The sequence below is a fragment of the Chelonia mydas genome, chromosome 10, assembly GCF_015237465.2.
Source record: "Chelonia mydas isolate rCheMyd1 chromosome 10, rCheMyd1.pri.v2, whole genome shotgun sequence".
Lineage (NCBI taxonomy): Eukaryota > Metazoa > Chordata > Testudines > Cheloniidae > Chelonia > Chelonia mydas.
Genome location: NC_051250.2, coordinates 52967588 through 52981885, shown reverse-complemented (window position 1 = coordinate 52981885; position 14298 = coordinate 52967588). Strand labels below are relative to the sequence as shown.

General features: G+C 42.4%; 1 long non-coding RNA gene across 2 annotated transcripts; it reads right to left on the bottom strand.

Annotated features, from left to right (window-relative positions):
* Positions 1–427: 427 nt before the first annotated feature.
* Positions 428–5636, bottom strand: LOC122462191. Of its 2 annotated transcripts, none has more exons than XR_006284599.1 (3): positions 3651–5636; positions 2561–2745; positions 428–1151 (listed from the first exon to the last, which is right to left on the bottom strand). It is a non-coding gene; the product is annotated as an uncharacterized LOC122462191 (long non-coding RNA). The 2 variants fall into 2 exon arrangements; XR_006284600.1 differs by having other exon boundaries at positions 4211–5636.
* Positions 5637–14298: the final 8662 nt, after the last annotated feature.

Here is a 14298-nt window from a genome sequence, read left to right as displayed (position 1 = left end):
ATATCTTTCTTCAGCTGTACAGTCAGAGAAAAGCGCAGTACGGGGGAACAGGTAGTGGAGATTCAAAACAAAATTCCCTATAGGTATCCCAGGTTCAAGGGCTACATCTCTGTGGTTTCTACAAACCTCGTATGTTAGGGAAGCACCAGGAGGACTATACAAGGGAGGAACCCTACTGGGTTTCTTGTAACCCATCCCTAGGGTTTCACTGTAAGAGTATAACCTCTCATAGAAAAAAGCAGTTTGGACATTTGAGGATGAAGAGCTATTGAGCTATAATACTGTTAGATAAGTAGAGAGATAAGTTGGAAGAAATATCTTTTATGGACCAACTTCTGTTAGTGAAAGAGAAGCTTTTGAGGTACACAGGGCTGAAAAAGATCTGTGTAGCTCGAAAGCTTGTCTCTTTAAACAGAAGTTGGTCCAAAGAAAATACTACCTTGTCTCAAACACCCTGGGACCAACATGGCTACAACACCACCGCACACATATTGTAATGGTCAGAAATTCCCTGTGTGCAGTACATACATGCATTTGTGATTATAATATTGCATATATTCTGCAGTCAGTGTGGAATGAAGCAAAACCACACACAAACAAACAACAATTTTAAAGCTTTCAATAGAAGTGAAGCAAAAAAACCACAGCACCAGTTTGAAAGGCAAGGTACCCAGGCAGCATGTAACCTCACACTGAACACTTGGCAATGCCAAATAGAGTTTTGTAGTTTTGCCTAGCCAGTGAAAACTGAAGATGGCAGAGAATTAATATGGCAGAGAACGGATTAGAGAAGAAGGCCTAAGAGGTCTACATATCCATGTCCTTGGTGTGCCTCAGCCATGATCTGGAGAGACTATTTCTAGAGAGAAAAGGACACCAGAATTGACTCTCTATTCCTATTCATTCCATGACCTTAGATATTATGTACAGGGGAGTTTACAAGTACCTAGATAAGTAAAGTAGATGGACCTCTCTGATAGACAACATGAAGATTGAACTCTTGTTCCAGGCCACTCTCTTCAGATCATGGTAGAGATGTTGCAGAAGGTGGTGATGGGGGTGGTTTTTATGATGGCGATAGTTCGGAGCATCCCTTCATTTCACACAGGACACTAGTTCAGTTGGCAATGGCGTCATTCACTGCTGACCTGCTGCATGCAGAAAGGTAGAAAGAACCTCTATTTTGAAATTTGCTGGGAAATTTTATTGAACGTTTTGACAAAAGAAACAATTCTACCCTATCCCGCCAGACTACGGAATAGAAAAAAAAATTAACCCTTCCACTGCAATTTTTGCACAAATGAAAAGCCAAGCAAACAATACAGCCATCAGCAAGTTGGAGGGAATTGACACAAACAGCATATTTTATTCATTTATATACTTTTTTTTATTTGAAACCCCAGCTCTGTAGTCTGCAACACGTCTTAAGCATCTCCCGAGTAGAACATGACATTTAGTTCCCGAAAGGTTGTCAGAAGAGTTGTTTATATCACAGTGGTGAAGTGTCTGCTCATCTTCCAGCAGTGATGCTTCCTGCGAGCTTTAGTGCTGCCTACATCTCTTTCAGGGTTTCCAGTGGCTTTTGGAACAAGGTAAACTCAAGCACAAAAGCAACTCTGCACTCTCCTAGGTCTTTATTTATCCAGGTATTTCTTTAGTGTTCCTTCCCCCATTTTCCCCATCTACAGGCGGGTGTGGCAAATCACAAGTACATTTTTTTTAAACTACACATTTAAAAAAGCTGCTGGTAAGAAGGAGAAATTCTATATTAAATCCAAACTGAAGAATAGCCCTACTAGACCAGCTATATTTATTTCTGTATAATCTCTAGGTAGCAGTTACTTGTCCTAGAAGTCAAGAAATTCATACCTGTGGCTCCAGACCACTTTGGGGCTAGTTGCCTTTAATCAGAGAATAGTGCCATGGAATGAGACCGTGTCCCCTTTAAGTCAAAAGGGGTTTTGCCATTGATTTGAATGGGGCCAGGATTTCACCCATTGTGTTTAAGGGGACAACTCACATGATTAAGGACAGCAGTTTCCATTCAATTATTCTCTTGTACGTAGGTTTTTAGATCACCCTCTTCACCATAGTATCTGTACAACTTCCAGGAGTACTTTAATCAACGTGATGAACATCTGTCCCATGTAGTTCATTCTATGTGTGGTGAGTGACCTCATTGTGTTTCTCTCCCTCTGCCCCCTCCCGCTGATGCACTCTATGCATCCATCTACACTGCATCCATCTACACCGCTGCTGGCCCAGTTCAGCTGACTCAGCTTCACCCTCACAAGGCTAGAGTTGTGGCATTGTAAAATTGCAATGTAGATGTTCAGGCTCAGGCTGGAGCTGCCACCTGAGTCCCAGTAAGCCAACAAGCCAGCAGGGCATGTTTAATTGCAGTATGGATATACCCTATGTGTGAAGGTCCCCAAAATGCCTTGAGGTTGTACTGACAGATCCAGACATTCATCAGTACATTTCCCTCTACAGACAAATAAGCCCTGTGATTTTGGGTGGCTAGGGTATATTTCAAACCCTATTTTCCCCATTCACCTACCTCTGAAGTCAGCTCCAGCTTTTAGTTCTTTAGTTTCATGTCCCTTTTGGCTTTGAATTTTTAAAGCATAGAATACGCCCATAAAGAGTGAACTGCAGAAGCCACAGTTCACAATTAATGTTTCCACATTGTTATTAATTTCAGGTTTAACTTCCAATTACTTTGGTTAGTCATTCCCTAGTTTCCTGCAAAAGAAAAAACAAAACAAAAGTCACGAAGGAACAAGAAGATCAGCTCAAAATATCATTTGACTGCAAGTTCTTCTAAAATACATGCATGCCCAAGGATGTTTTCATAGAATATTTCTAGAAGTACCATGTTCAATAATCATACATTTGGGAATTAAAGCTTTTCTAAGAAGCCCAAGGGTGTTAGGCACCCAACTCTTACTGAATTCCAATAAGTTTTGGGATCCTAACTCCTTGAGGGCTTTTCTTCACTACCATGCTAGCTCAAGGTATAAGTCATAAGTTCTCCTCTGGTTCTTACACAAAAATCTCTAGTTCAGATTAACTGGCATAGGCCAACAATTGGTTTTTCTTTGCTGTGTAGCCATACCCTCAGTGGTCTGGGTTAAAGCCAGAGTGCTGCTGAGCGCAAACTAATAATGCATTGCGGCCTCAGCTGCTCTATGCAGTTCATTCAGTTATTCTGTGCTGTTCAAATGTTGTTTTGCAGTGTGACCAACTTCACTTGAGCTTGGCTAATTTGAGAGGAGTTAACTTGAGCTAACACAAGCTGTAAGGCTCCTTTGAGGCCCCCAGCTTACATAAATACGAGAGCAGGTACGAGTAGCGAAAACACACACCCTTCCAGTCAACTGCAAGATAGCCCTGTCTTTGGAAGCACATAGTTTTAAAATAAAGCTGGTTGGCTGTTTCACTAGCCAGGGAATGGAAATAAAGCATCAGGCATTCAGGTCATTTCCTCAAAAGATAAAAGCAAATCAACTGAAAAAACTTGGAAATTATTCCCAAAGCATTTCTCTGCTTTAAGTGGAGAGGAGAGGCCATATCATTCCCCTGCTTTTTATACTCCACCCCAGCAGCCATGTAACAGACAAGGAAGGACTTGCTAGCTAGCCATTTACCAACTGCAATGCTCTTACCTGGTCATAGACATCATCTTGTTAAAAAACTTGCCTGTTCTTTATGTTTGTATTTGTCCAAAATCAAGCAACACAGCTCCTTTCCTCACACTCCTCCTCCAGACTGAATCACAGGAAAGCTCCATAAGTTAAATATGGCAAACCAAGGGGTGGGGAGAGAGAACCAGAAGATCTCAAACTTCTAGAATTCCATCACTGTATTTTAGAATTGCACATCTTTGGGGCTTTTCAGTGGCTCACGGTTAATTAAAGATGAAGAGAGAGAAGTTGCCCATGGAAAGCTCAATGTGGTGCAGAAGAGTTCTGGGTATTTTGCAAAATGGATCAGTTTAAAAACCAAACAAAGAGCACAAGGAAATTAAGAGAACACCAGCCCCAAATTATCTTTGATTAATTTTTCAAAACTCACTCCCATAGTTCAGACACAGCCAGACCTTCCCTTATTGTTTTCTAATACAGACTGGAATTTGTCAGCAGAAAAAGCCATTACAATATGGCTTGCAACTCAAGATGGGTTTTTTTCAAGTAACAATTTATTATACCTGCTTGAAGTGAGACACACAGGTGCGACATCTCAAGGGAAGGACTTGCCTTTATTTAGCAGACAGAACGAAGCAGACACGTCACATTTGCAGCCCTGGCCCTGACTTGAGTTTGTGTGAGAAATGTTGTCCCTTTGTTTGCTGCTGACAAGCGTAAAGAGCCACTTTCACTGCCGATAATAATGGTTAATTTATCACATAGAGCAGTGGCTGACCTTGTGTGTCCCAGCCCCTCCATCACCTTCACACCTGCTCAAGCTAATTGTTAGAGCCAAGTGTAAATGAAAATCAACTGGGCTAATAATGAATGGAGCCCATTACTCGCAACAGCACATTGCTTTACAAAGGTTTATCAAGCAACGTTATAACCAGTCCCTTAGTCACAGGTCCCTGTTTTCTAAATGAGGAGGATCATGCAAACACTTCAAGCCAGTAAATGAAAACAAGCTAATAGGACAAAAGCCCAATATTTGGCCCTGATTTTATAGCTCCCTGGCAAGCCAAATCATGCCTTAGCATTAGGAAGTATAAATTAAAAAAAAAAAAGAAAAAGAAAAAAAAAAGAGCAGTGTTTCTAGAATCCTGGGAAGGGGAAGCAAACTTCATCTTCACTCATGTGCCATGTTACTGTTCTGTCCTAAACTCAAGGGAGAAGAGGAGTTAATAGAAATACTAGCTCTTATATAGTGCTTGTCATTAACAGACCCCAAGACGCTTAATGTACTTGCAAACCTTTATAATATGCAAATCTAACTCGGAAGCCAGAGTTAGGTCAACCCAGAGAATTTCCCCATAATAAAGCCAAACAACATGCAACATTTCATGAGCCAAATGTTCAGCTGATGTAAGCTGCCGTTGAATGTCTCAGAGCAGAAATCCAAAATGCAGTGGGTTGGTTTGGATTTTAGGAGTATCTATTCATGGGCATCTCACACTATTTCCCAAAAGAGAGCTCCACGTAGCTCAAAAGCTTGTCTCTCTCACCAACAGAAGTCGATCCTATAAAAGAGATTACCTTGCCCACCTTGTCTCCCCATTATTTCCATGTGTCACTCTGGCCATGATTAGACAAAGCAAGTTCTTGAAGGATCAATTATTAGGCTAAGGGATTCAGTCATATAAACTAACAAGAGATTGCTGAAAGTGTAGCAGAGGATTGGAAATTGAGGACAGAGATATTTACAGGAGACACTGGTGTCTTTTTCATTAGACTCTCAAGCTCACAAATTCTCTTACATAAGGAGAATCAGCAAGTTGCCAGTTAAATGTCTTTGAGGGGCTGTTTTGCATTTTTGTTCCCTTTTGGGGTGGAGGGGGGGAAGAGTTAACTGTAATTATGGTCCACAAGCCAGTGTATTAATACATGTATGTATTTTATCATGCATGGAGTGCTTCCAGGTTCATAAAGGGTTTGCTTTAGTTTGCACTGATCTACAATATCGGCCCCAAAAGCAACAAACAGCAGTATCACATAATGACAACAACCACTGAAAGCCCACATAAGTAAATATTTGCTTGCTTGTTTTGAGGGGTGATGCCTCAAATAAAACTGAAGCAGAATAAGAGCCTGGAAACGTGGCATTTGGATACAGCACTTTCCAAACCAGTTGGAACAGCACAGCTTCTTGAATTATACATAGATAAGATGGCATTTGGGGAAACGTGGTGTGGTTTCTGATAAACAGCAGCCAGACTCTCCATGCAGATTTAAAAGATTTGACTGTCCTGCAGCTTGGCTGACTGTGAACTTGGTTCTACATTATCCTGCAAGTGGCGTAGCTCAGTGCTACTCAAAGTGGTGACCCGCGGACCGGTGCCGGTCTGCGCGCACATTGGAAAAAAAAATTGCCGATCCCCCACATCAGATAGCTTGAGAAGCACTGGAGTAGCTAATCAGACCAGTGAAGATGCTACCATTCTGATTGGGCAGAACTTTGCAGCCTGTTTCCATCAGTGCAAATGACTACAAAAGGCGCAGGCAAACAGAGGTCAGGCCCAACGTGAGCAGCCTACACATGCCCCCACACAGAACTTGGGCCAAGCTTACAGACTCTCCTGGTGCTTATTTTGCACATCAAAGGGGTGTGCTAACAGCCTGGCCATGGGGAGCATTGCTCAGCTGTTCCCAACTGGAAATCATTTTTCCATACACACACCATGTGTCGCTCCTAAGAAAAATAGATTTGCTAGCTCAAATTGTTTAAGAACATCAGAACATTCATACTGGGTCAGACCAAAGGTCCATCTAGCCCAGTATCCTATCTTCCCACAGTGGCCAATGCCAGGTGCCCCAGGGGGAATGAACAGGACAGGTAATCATCAAACGATCCATCCCCTGTCGCCCATTCCCAGCTTCTGGCAAACAGAGACTAGGGACACCGTCTCTGCCCATCCTGGTTAATAGCCATGGATGGACCTATCCTCCATGAATTTATCTAGTTCTATTTTGAACCCTGTTATAGTCTTGGCCTTCACAACATCCTCTAGCAAAGAGTTCCATAGGTTGACTGTGCTTTGTGTGAAGAAATACTTCCTTTTGCTTGTTTTAAACCTGCTGCCTATTAATTTAATTGGGTGACCCCTAGTTCATGTGTTGTGAGAAGGAGTAAATAACATTTCTTTATTAATTTTCTCCACATGAGTCATGATTTTATAGACCTCTATCATATCCCCCCCTTAGTCATCTCTTTTGCAAGCTGAAAAGTCCCAATCTTATTAATCTCTCCTCATACGGAAGCCGTTCCATACCCCTAATCCTTTTTGTTGCCCTTTTCTGAACCATTCCCAATTCCAATATATATTTTTTGAGATGGGGCAACCACATCTGCATGCAGCATTTATATAGCAGCAGTATGATATTTTGTCTTATTATCTATGCCTTTCCTAATGATTCCCAACGTGCTGTTCACGTTTTTGACTGCCGCTGCACATTGAGTGGATGTTTTCAGAGAACTATCCACAATGACTCCAAGATCTCTTTCTTGATTGGTAACAGCTAATTTAGACCCCATTATTTTATATATATAGTTGGGATTATGTTTTCCAATGTGCATTACTTTGCATTTATCAACATTGAATTTCATCTGCCATTTTGTTGCCCAGTCAGCCAGTTTTGAGAGATCCTTTTGTAGCTCTTCACAGTCCGCCTAGGACTTAACTATCTTGAGAAGCTTTGTATCATCTGCAAATTTTGCCATCTCACTGTTTACTCCTTTTTCCAGATCATTCAGGAACATGTTGAATAGGACCCAGCCCAGTACAGAGCTCTGGGAGACACTGTTATTTACCTCTCTCCATTCTGAAAATTCTCAAAATGAAACTTAAGCAATTATCAACATTAACAACCAAAAATATCTGTTCCCACAGAGTTTGTCCAGATTCTCTGCTGATGTCAGTGGGTGCAGTTTAACGGTTCAATGGAGCCAAAAGACCATGTAACGATCTTTTTTTTAAAGTGGTGACTTGTCTTACGTATATAGGGTGACCAGATAGCAAGTGTGAAAAATCGGGACAGAGAATGGGGGCGGTAATAGGCACCTATGTAAGAAAAAGCCCCAAATATCTGGACGGTCCCTATAAAATCGGGACATCTAGTCACCCTATATGTATACAAGCCATGGCTGACCTGCAGTATATCATGCTCATTTGGGTTGGAAGGGATTTATAGGGGGCCATGTAGTCCATTCTGTGCATTGTAGGAAGATTTAATTTGTCACAGCACTTGAATATTACTAGATGAATGTCTAGTCTAACAGATCTCCAGCAGTTGCTCTTCTACAACCTACATAGATAGGTTGTTCCTCTCCCTAATTTTATAACTTAATTATATAAACCTACATTGAATTGACATTTTATGTTAGACATGTTAAGTCCCATTACTTCTTGTTCAGTCTTCACTGACTAATGCAAATAATTTATTTAAGAGGTGGTGGGGAAAAAAGATCCATCCTATCAAGAGTTGCTAGCAAACTCGGTCCTCAGAGATGGGGCACAGGGCTCCACTGACTCAGTGACTTGATCTACAGACTTTACTACAATTAGAGAAATGTGAAATCAAGAAACAAAGCAAACTCAGTACAGGCAGTTAAAAAAAATTAAATTTTTAAAAATAGTCCCCTATACCGTGCTTAGCATAGTGCTTAGTGTAATCACTGACTTCTTGACTGATAACCAAATTGAAAAACATTTCAGGAAAATCACCATACTTTCCCCACCTCCCACTCCCAAGATGCAGGCATAGATCACTGGAAAGATGTTCCGATAAACAAAGAGCTGCAGGCTATGTCATCATCCCCAGCCCCTCCTCCTCAGCTCAATTAGAATATATATTTTCTCCTCGGTCCTCTTCCTTTTATCTCGACTGCTCCTTATATTTTTCTGTGGTTTCTCTTTCACGCTCCAGCAGGGGTACAGAATGTTGTTGAGACCAATGCTTCGTTCATGCCCAGAAGGTCATTTGTGGGGTAATTTCTTCAGATGCCACACTCCCAGCCAATTTTGTCCTGGCTACATGACCAATTAGAGGCTGCTCCATTCCTTGTTAGGATTGGGGTACATTCACAGATACCTGGATACCTTCTGTTTTTCAGCACAAGTTCAGCTCTAGCATTCAGTAACCTAAAGAAAGAAAAATGCACCAGCACTGTGGTATCTGAGTAAGGGATTACATTAATCATATTAACTCAGTAACAGAGATCTTTACTATAGTCTGGAAGTGAAATAGTTCTGGAGATACAAATCTGATTTGTATTTGTAGCTTTTTTAATTGATAAAACAGCAGTGATATTTTACATACAAAGGCCTGTATCACCCATGCTAATAAGCTATTCTAAACTTTAGAAGGACTTATTCAGCTTAAAAAGCTAGATTCCCTGTTGAGCATTTTATTGCTTGGTTAGGATATCAAAATTAAGTTCTATCTGACAAAGAGAAAAAGGATCTAAAAAAAAAAATTAACTCAGAAAAATCAAGGGTTCAATTTGCAAACAAATAAGTATTAATAAAACATTGAGATGAATATTTCCAAAATAATTAAAGCAACTAAACAAACTTAGAACAAGGTGCTATGAAAGCGTTACATTGTATGAAGGTGCTCATTAAAGAACAACATATAGTCAGATATAAGGGAAGTGAAATGAGCAGGTAGGTTACTGAGATCCGTTCATTAAGGTATTCAATAAATCCAGTAAAGGGAGGCAGCAAAAAGTGGTTTATATAATCAGGACACTCTACACCTCCATTAGGAATGCAGCATTTAAGAAAATTTACAAGCACTAACGTGAACTAGCGTTCCCAGCCTTTACAATTTGTGAGATGAACTCAGCCTTCCACAGACAGAATAAATTATGCGAATAGAAGAAAACTTTCTAAAAAAAGGCAACCAAATCTAAGAGACCTGCCAGCACTACTGTCATCGATGGAGCGATAACTAGTAAAGAGCAGATATCAAAGGCTGTCTTTTCCTTCCCCTTCATGCTCTGTTCTGTTTGAGCCCATGGTGGTCACAGTTCCTTTAACAATATTTATAATGAAGGAACAACGTTGGAGATGTCAACCTTGATTATTCAGAAAGGCTCCTCCTGCCCAGCTCTCCCTTTAGGCTAACTGTAAAAGTACCTGATTCCCAATTCTCAAACAAAAAAGCGCACAGAGCTTGAAAGCGGAGCTGACTAATAAAGTTTGCATATCCCTAAGAACAAGAGCACACAATGAAGAAGAAAAGGAATGGCAAGATTAAACAAAAACAGTAAGCTTGGATGGGAAATAATAAAAATTTTAAGAGGCAAGAACTCAGATTTTTTTTTAAACTCCTGTTCATTTACATTTCAGTGCATCCCGAGAAGCATCCGTTTCATCTTCTAGCTGCTGCAACAAGGTATAATGTACACCCAGGAAACTTAAATGAGTTTTTGGAGCTGGGATGACTGGAAGAGGTCTTAAGAGCTGTGAATCCTAGCGCACTAAGCTTGAACTCATGCTGCATCTAGAACAAAGGAGAACGCTGGCCTGGTGAAAAGGTTTCTGGTTTAGTGCTTTACTTTGGGGCCTTTGTTTTCTTCAAGTGTACATAAAGTACCTTCAAACAAACAAAAAGCTGGACTAACACATAATGATTTGCAATGCTGTAGCGCCTCTATGCGTCTCAAAGTGCTTGACAAACACTACTTAGGGCTAGAATTGTCTCAGCCATTGCTCACCCAACCATGGGAGTGAAAGCGAGTAAGGCTTTGCCTCTTCCTCTGCTCAGCCCTTGGCAGGGGCTTTGGAAGATGGGCACCAGTGAGCTGGACATGGGCAGTCTGACCTTGTGAGCAGCATGGAGTTCAGGAACCAGAGGCCAACGGGTAGGTCTGGAGTCAGGAGTCAGACAGGAAACAGGACTCAAAGCCATGGGTTAGCACTGAGTTGGAAGCCAAAAAGAGATGTACCATAGGGTCGGCAGTCAGTTACGATGGTTCAGGGACTGGTATGAGGCAGAGGGCAGGATCCAGGAACAGGGTAGGGTCAAAACCAGGAGTCACGAACAAGGCTGGGAGTCAGGTGGCAGATGGCAGAGTGTGTAGCAGCAGCAAGCCAGGATCCACCTTGTTGCACAGACAGCTTAGTGTGGCTCTTTCTGGCTTAAGTAGTGTACCCAGCCCAATCAGTATGCCAGAGCTCTTCCCACCATGTCCTTGTGCGCAGACCATTAGTGGATCAAAAGACCTTAGGGCTCCCAATTCTCCAGTCAGTAGTAGAGCTGTTGGGGGGGTGTTGTGGCTCCAGCAGAGAACTTGCAGGCCCTGGTTCAGGACCTGCAGACCATCACAACCCTGTTCTCATTGTGGTTCTGGCTACTGTGGAGAGAGCGAGCACAGGCTGGGGAGGGGGCAAAAAAGGAGCAGCAGAAGAAAGAGCCCCCAGTGGTCAGAGTAGCTGGCTAGCCATAGAGAGGGAGTGAGGGGAGTCACAATTTGTTCCTTATCCTGGTCCATATTTGGGGCAGATTGTAACATTCAAGTCTATCCCTTAAGCTTCCAAACACCTGTCTACATGAGAGAGAGCGAGAGAGAGAGTCACTTCATCCACCTCCTGGGGAGAAACCTGAGTGCTGTTTGATAGCACATAGCTAGTTGCATAAGCAAATAGGGCAAGAAGTGATGAAGACAGTATCCAACTGAAGCTGCAGGGAGAATTTAGAGAGGCAGGATTACCTAAGTATGTAATCACCTGCATGGGGGTTTGACCTATATACTGGGATTAATAGCCCTAAACTTGCAAACATTGCTAAGGAGCCCTTGTCTTTAAGCCTTTAAATCTCCTTATTGATGTTTTCTAGATACAATGGTCCAAAGGTTCACAAGTGTGAGATCCCAGATTGCATGTGCACAGTGTGTGCACAAGTGTGCATTGCAGCTACAACAGGTAGCATCTTTAATGACCACAAGCAATGAGCATCTGGGTTTACATCTCAGCCGGAGAGAGTGGATTCAGTCAAACTCAGCTGCATAACTCAAGGCTCCATGGTTTATTTACAACTGCTAGTTAAAGAAGAGTTGTTTAAGGAGTGAGGACGAATGAAATTAATTTGACTCTACCTTTCATACCAATGGACCTTGTTTTATGGCCTCTGTCACAGAATAAGATGTCAAAGCATGTGGCTAATTACTGCATCCTCATTACTCTAGGAATGATACACTTCCTAGCGTTTGTAAAAATATTCTTTAAAGTTTTTTGTTATGGAGATTAACTTAGGTAAAAACTCTAGAAGATATAGCATATTAGAATGTACCATCTCAAGGCAACGGCTAACCAACCCGTTACCAGGCCAGAGCCTCTCCCCAGATAAAGCCACCATAGTTAGCCTTTCGCTGGTGCACATGCATACTTGGCTCCTCACGTCAGTGCTGCGTATACTCATCAGGAGCCACTGTGTTGATGCACAATGCAGTGTACGATGGGTGGGTATCCCAGGGTTCCACTCACCACCATTCAGAACACTGTCTTCTGGGAAGTTTGACAATGCGTGATGGGGCAGAAGCTAGTCCCACAGGGATGACTTGGGAGAAAGGGTCAAGCTCCCAGCATGCACTGTTCTCCATTCCATAACATTACCTATGTCCCATAATTTTCACACCTTTTTTTAAAAAAATCCCACAAGCCCACAGAGCCCTCCTTTCTGGCTGCCATCTCTGACAGAAGCATGGAGCCTGCACAGCCCTGCACTAGTGTCATGAGCATTGCAAGCACAGGACATATGATCCTCCAGTATTTGCAGAGCCACTAGAACCACCAAATCAGCATGGAACCTTACGATTTCTTGGAGGACAGAGTGCTGTAGGACATAGCAAAAACCAGTTCAAGGTTGTTGGTGGCCTTCACAGAGCAGCTGCAGATGGTGGAGTGCTGATTCTGGGCCTGAGAAATGAGGACTGACAGGTGGGATGTATCCTAATGCAGGCTTGGGATGACGAGCAGTGGCTTCAGAACCTTCAGATGTGCAAGGCCACACTTCTGGATCTGTGTGCCAAGCTCACCTCAGACCTTCAGTGCAAGGACACCACAATGAGAGCTGCACCAACAGTGGAGAAGTGAACTGCAATTGCACTATTGAAATGTGCAGTGCTGGATTGCTACCTGTCAGTGAGACATCTTTTTGGAGTTAGAAAATCCATTGTGGGGGGTCATTGTCATGCAAGTATGCCGGGTGATTAGCCATCTTGAGTCTAGGGGACTGGACTAGATGACCTCTCAAGGTCCCTTCCAGTTGTATGAGTCTATCTCCTACTATACAGCACTAGGACTCAATGTACAAGGCATAGTGGATGGATTTGCGGCAATGCGGTTCTTGAACTGCAGTAGGGCAAGAGACGGCATGTATATCCCTATTTAAGCACAAGAGCACCTTGCCACAGAGTGCATCAGCAGAAAAGGCTACTTTTCTGTGATTATGCAAGCATTGATGGATCACCAGGGATGCTTCATCAACAATGGTGGCTGGTCAGGGAAGGTGCATGACATGCATGTCTTTAAGAACACAGCACTTTTCAGAAAACTACAAGCAGGGACTCTTTCCCAACTGGTTGATTTCAACAATGCCAGTGGTAATGCCAATAGCAACACTATAAGACCCAGCCCTTGCTCCCGGGGCTCATGAATCCATACACTGGCCAGCTCAACATCACGAAGGAAAGATTCAACTATCAGCTCAGCAGGTGCAGAATGACAGTTGAATGAGCTTCTGGTGGATTGAAGGGACGCAGGCATTTTTTACTCACAAGGTTGGCTCTCAGTGGAAAAAAACCACCAATGGTTATAGCTACCTGCTGTGTCCTGCGTGATAGCCGTGAAGCAAAGAGGGAAAGTTGCCGTCAGGTTGGAGGGCAGAAGCGAAGCAGCTGTCTGCTGAGTTTGAACAGCCAGACACAAGGGCTATTAGGAGAGCTCAACATGGAGCTCTATGGCTCTGGGAGGCTTTGAAAGAGCACTTCAACAGTGAGTCACAATAATGCATGAGACATATACTGTGCTCTCCCTGCCCTGCTAGGAACTGTGTGGTGCTTGGTGTACATCTATGAATATAACACTGTCAATGCACCTATTCGTTTCTTGCTATATATTTAGGATTACATGGTCACTGATCCTGTGAGTCACTGAGATACTTGTTACTGTACAGAGTGACAGCAAGTGGGTGCTTTTAGCACTGCTAGGCATTCTGCACCCTATGCTGGGAACTAATAAATGTTATTTTCCAAAAATTGAATTTTATTCAGTAACAAAATCTGTGCAAAGAAAAATGTGTGCAGTTGAAAAGTACATTAAAACCTTTATATATTAATGGAACTGAGCTTAAGGGGAAAAAAAAAAAAGAGTATTCATATCCATTGTAGCTACACATAAAGCAACTGTGACTCTGAGTTATATGTATGTGAAGCTATGGTTGCCCTTAATGTACTCTGATGGGCAGTAGTTTGTTGTCACATGGAACACTGAGTGTGGGAGGGGAGGTGAAGGGAGATGGTATAATGGAGTTCTCTATGGACTGCAAAAGGAGGTGAGCTCATGATTTTTGAGCCTGTAGGTCCACAAGAGTCTGCAGCATCTGTTTG